Source organism: Peromyscus leucopus, chromosome 19 (genome assembly GCF_004664715.2).
Source record: "Peromyscus leucopus breed LL Stock chromosome 19, UCI_PerLeu_2.1, whole genome shotgun sequence".
NCBI lineage: Eukaryota > Metazoa > Chordata > Mammalia > Rodentia > Cricetidae > Peromyscus > Peromyscus leucopus.
Genome location: NC_051079.1, coordinates 40,715,673 through 40,721,672, shown reverse-complemented (window position 1 = coordinate 40,721,672; position 6,000 = coordinate 40,715,673).

Sequence of the window (6,000 nt, the reverse complement as noted above, 5' to 3'; positions counted from 1 at the left end):
GTTCCTCAGTGAGTCATTTTGACCACCCACTTTGAAAGTTTGTCACATCGGTGAGTTCTCTATCACACTTGAACTTCAAAGAGGCAAGAACAAGGAAGTTTCCGATGGACTTCAATTCCTCGTTTTCAGAAGTTTCTAGCAAGAAGTTTCTTTCCTTTCACGTGGTTGTTCCAGGAAGCACATGCATGTGCCCTGCATGCAGTAGGCACTCCATGAAAGCTGAATACCCTTTCCAGTCTCTCTGGTGGGTTAGTCCTGCTTTGTGATCTTTGGGTCATTCACTGGCACACTGGCCATTAATACCGTCCACATGTGCCAGCTTTGAAATGCCTTTGACTTCCTGCATCTGCTCTGGTTGGTGGTTGAGAGCTCAGGCGTGGACGCCTCTGGGAATACCTAAGATTGCTAAGAGTTGAACCACATAATCACATATGGTGTCATGCTATTACAGTATATGAGTTGGGGATTGGCAGGACTTTTATTCTTTTCTTTCTAGACCCAATCAACACATTTAATCATAAGCCGCAGTCTTAGAGTTTTTATCGCTGTGGAGAGACACCATGACCACGGCAACTCTTATTAAGAAAACATTTAGTTGGGGTGGCTCACTTACAGTTTCAGAGGTTCAGTCCATTATCATTGTGACAGGGAGCATGGCGGTGTGCAGGCAGACACGGTACTGGAGTAATATCTGAGAATCCTACATCTTGCAGGCAACAGAAAATGAACGGAGACACTGGGCAGTATCCTGAGCATGGGAAACCTCAAAGCCCACCCCCACAGTGACACACTTCCTCTAACAAGGCCACACCCACTCCAGTAAAGCCACACCTCCTAATAGTGCCACTCCTTATGAGATTATGGGGCCAATTACATTCAAACTACTACAGTTCCTTGACTCCTGTGGCTAACATACAGTTTCCTGTTTATGTTCAATTAATGTGCTCTTATTCTTTGTTGTATATAACTTCTCATGTTTCTCCTCCTGGAGTACCTTCTCACCAATGTGGTCTTACGATTTCACTACATCTGTATTTTTTTTTTAAAGATTTTATTTATTATGTATACAGTGTTCTGTTTACATGAATCCCTGCAGGCCAGAAGAGGGAGCCAGATCTCATTATAGATGGTTGTGAGCCACATGTGGGTGCTGGGAATTGAACTCAGGACCTCTGGAAGAACAGCCAGTGTTCTTAATCTCTGAGCCATCTCTCCAGGCCCTACATCTGTATTTTTAACTCTTTCCTATGTTGTGTCCTGTAATGTTATGATGGAAAATAATTATAATTACAATCTGGAAAAAAAAAAAGAGGTGTCAAAGGATGACTCAGTCAGTAAACTATTTGCCAGAAAAGATCAAGGACTTGGGTTCAAATCCCCAGCACACACATAAAGAATCAGGAGCAGCAGCTTAGCCCTGAAGTCCCAGTGCTGAGAAGCCAGAGACGGGACATCTCTAGATGATGATGGCCGGCCAATCCAGTGGGATTGGTGAGCTGTAGTGTTAAGTGAGAGACCCTGTATCAAAAATCAAGGTGGAGTGGTTTAGAGGTAGACAGGTAGTGTCAATTTCTAGCCTACATGCATGTACACACACACACACACACACACACACACACACACACACACAATGGTGGGGTAATTTTGTCCCGGCAGGCAAGTTAAAGCAAAATTGTTTTTAATCTCTTAAAGATTTTGTCATGCTTTCCTGGCATATATAAAGCCCTGGGTTTGATGGCCAGCACTGTATAAACTTGGGTGGGGATGTATACCTATCATCCCAGCACGCGGCAGGTAGAGGCAGGAGGAAGAAAAGTTCAAGGTCATCTTCAGCAGCATAGCAAAACCTGAGAAACGGTGAAAAGACCTGTGAAAGACCCTGTCTCAAGAAAGCAAAACAAAACAAAAAATACTTTATCGTTGAAAGTTTGACCTAGGCAGCTCATGAAGGTGTGTGTGTGTGTGTGTGTGTGTGTGTAGGGAGTGGGGTGAGATACTACTAGCTCCGGAAAAAAAAAAAAGTGCTATGCATGGAAAATATAAGGACAAAGGAGGGGGCCAAACAATGTCACAGCAATCCTAGGTCCCGGCCAGTAGTTCCAGAGCCTCTTGGTGATCTTAGGTAACTATACACTTCCCTCAGCCTAACACTTGAAAACGTTCTCAGTTTAAAAAGCTTATCACATACCTAGTAGGTATTAGTGATCTTTGGCATTTACTTGTCAAAAGTTAAGTTTAACAAACATATTTTCCATATATAGCACCATGGTTTTCCTCTGAAAATAGTAATATCCCCAGATACCATCCCCCCCCCCCCCCCAACACACACACTTCATGAGCTGCCTAGGCCAAACTTTCAGGGATAATTTTTTTTTTTTTATTTTGTTTTGTTTTCCTGAGACAGGGTCTTTCACATACCTCAGACTGTTTTGTTTTGGTTTTTTTGTAAGCGACACTCATATGTGCGCACACACACACACACACACACACACACAAGAAGATAGAAAATAGTAAATGAAAGTCCTAGAAAGTAAGAGGAAATATAATAAAATAGAGACCATAAATTAAATATGATGTATCAAATATATTGTATTTTTCAGCAGCTTCCTGGGCAGAATATTCAAGGGGGGGGGGAGAAAGAATAACAAATAAAGTTAAAAAGAAAAAAAGGAAACATTATTATAGGTCCTACCCACCTATAAAATCATAAAAAGATATTTTATACAATTTCACATTAATAATTTAAATATAAATTGACTATTCCTTAAAAAATACTCTATGTAGAAACTGACAGAGTAGAAAATTTAGATGATTCTTCAACTGACTTCTTGCAAATACATATTTGGAACTTTATGATAAGTTAACCCAGGAGCTCAGGGGCTGCTCAGAGTATTTGAAGGAAAAATGGGAATCCTCTCCAGACCTTTGAATTTCAGCACTGCTCATGGTCACTGTCACGGCAAGGGGCCAGAGGAACCAGGACACAAAAACTCACAGGAAACCCCAGGAAGAGAAAATTTCAGCCATGCCTCATTCATAAATTCGGATGCAAATTCCTAAAAATAAGATTAGTAGATTTGTATATTAGCATCAATGTATTCTGAATTGGAAAGCCAGAACCATACTTTATTGTGTTTAGCCTGAACTTCAAGGTAAAAGACATTTCTTTTTTTCAAGTTCTTAGTAAGTTTGTTAATTTAAAAAATCCAGTAAACCACATCTACTAATATGTGAAAAAAAAAAAAAAAAAAAAAAAAAAGCTAATATCATACACGTTCGATGTATTTGCCCAGAAATCTAGATTTGGTAACAATATGAAAATCAGCGTAACTGATCACATTATCAGAATAGGGAAAAATCACTTGAGTGCTCCAGTTGATTTTAATATATGATGCTGATGGAATTCAAATCAAGTTCAGGACCAAAACAACAACAACAACAAAAAGTAATTAGGGTTAGAAAGTAATTTTATTAATCTGAAAAAAAAAAAAGATGTACTCTGAAAGAATCTTTAGCAAATATAATCAATGGAGAAACACAAAAGTTTTCCATCTGGGATTGGAACCAAGACAAGGTGTGTGAGCTTCCTAGGCCTGTGTGATGTGGTACCCCAAGCTGGGTCACTTAAACAACAGAACTATACGGCCTCACAGTTATGAAGGTTAGAGTCTAGAATCAAAATGCTCCCTTTGAGGACTCCGGGTTCTTCCTTGCCTCTTAGATTCTGTGGGTACCAGCCGTCTCCGCTGTTTCTATTCATAGCTCCAGTCTTCACTTCCATCCTCACAGTATTCTTCTTTGAGGATGTTTCTCCTCTTTTCATAAGGACACCAGTCACATGACAGTAGGTACAGCCTACGCTACTGTGACCTTACCTTAATATTGATGACACTGGCAACATTATTTCCAAATAAGGTCACAATCATAAGTATTTGGAATCTCAATGCATCATTTTTGCTATAAATTGTATTTAATTTTTTTTTTATTTATGGGGGGAGTCACACAAATGCCACACCCATGTTGCGCATACCCACAAGATACACACACAACACACACACACACACACACACACACACACACAATTTTAAGAATAAAAAAATAAATATTTTTAAAAGAATGCGTTGTCTCCACGTGGCACTTTGCACCAAAACGATGTGCCAAAACACCGATGAATTTCACAAGAAAAGCTGAAGAAAAAAAAAAAAAAGTATACTCTAAGATCGATTGGTACAAAGTTGAAAGGAAACTGTGTGTAAAAAGTCAAGACTGCAAGGAGTTTTGAGAAGAAAAAAAGGTGTAATAGAAAGGAGGTAGATAAGGGGTTTCTACCTGAGAGAGCCATGGCCTTTCTAGAGAGCATTTCTTTGCCTTGGGGGTACTGGTAGAGAAAATGGACACCATTCATTTCACAAACATTGGTCAGTATTCATCATTCTATTCCAGACATTGTGCTAGACCTGAGACATCAGGGGGAATAAAATCAGCCACGATCCCCGTTCCCATGGTGTTTGCTTCAGATAAGAGAGACAGTGCTAAGACACACAGAATAAATGTATACAGTCACCCACCCAGCAGCGCTGGTCTCAGACAGACAGCCCTGCTCCTCAACAGGGATTCCTTCTTGGGGAGGGGTGAGGAAGAAAGTACCCAGGTCTTCAATGGACTCAATTAGGAAAACCATTCCAAAGTGTTCTAATGCAGCAGCCATACCTCCTGTCTGTAAGAAATGCTTCTGTGTCTTTAGATAGACTCTCAGATTCCCAGGTGCTTACTTACCCAAAGACAGTCTTGGTTTGTAATTATAGCATTAGCCCTAAACTGGGGGAGGGGAATACTAGCAATTTTTTTTTAAATTTAATTTTAGTGACATTATATTAGACTAAAACACTCTTCTGAATTCATACTTCAAATGTAGTTTGATTTTTATTTATTTGTTTGTTTGTATTTATTTTGGGTTTTTGTTTGTTTGTTTGTTTGTTTTGAGACAGGGTTTCTCTATATAACAGTCCTGGCTATCCTGGAACTCACTTTGTAGACCAGGCTGGTTGAACTCACAGAGATCCATCTGCCTCTGCCTTCCGACTAAAGGCGTGCACAACTATGCCCCGTCAAAGTGTACCGTTTTAAAATGGCCCTTTCCAGGCTATAAAATACTTACATCCTCCTGGTGGAACCCCTGAGAAATAAGAAAACTACAGAGAAGACAAAGATGTATATTTCCATCACTACAGCTATTGTAAATGCCTCCTTCCCCTCTAGTCTCACGTAGCCCAGGCTGGCCTGGTATGTGCTATGTCTCCAAGGATGATGAGAATACATTTGAGCTTCTGATCCTCTAGCCTCTACCTCCCAAGTGTTGAGATTACAGGTGTGTGCTGCCCCACCCAGTTTATATTGTACTAGGGATCCACCCCACCGCTTCCTACCTGCTAGGCAAGCACTCTGCTGTCTGAACCACACACCCAGCCTTCTCACTGCAATTTTTAAAGTGCTGTTTTTAATCTTTATTTTCAGTTAAGTCAGACTTTCAATGTGGTTTTGCAACTTGAGTTTTTTCATTTAAAAAGAAATGAATTGAGTCTTTCTTCAAGTTATTAAGTTTCCTAAATGTAACTCGTAAGATTGTTTAAAAAAAAAAAAAATCACCCTGCCGGCAGTGGTAACACACGCCTTTAATCCCAGCACTGGGGAGGCAGAGCCAGGATATCGGTGAGTTCGAGGCCAGCCTGGTCTACAGAGCGAGATCCAGGACAGGCATCAAAATACACAGAGAAACCCTGTCTCGAAAAATCCTACAGCTACACCTCAAAGCCCAGCTTGAGTACTTTGTTTTCGAAGGGAAGAACTCTATCTGGGACTGGTTCTGGGCCTATGTAAGGGCTGCCCAGAAAATTGTGGGTAAGGCGACAGAGTCAGCGTCCGCACAAAATGCCTCCATCTCCTTAAGTTTTTCTAGCGGATTGAATCAGGATTCCCAAAGATCTTCAAAGGCGAATGACT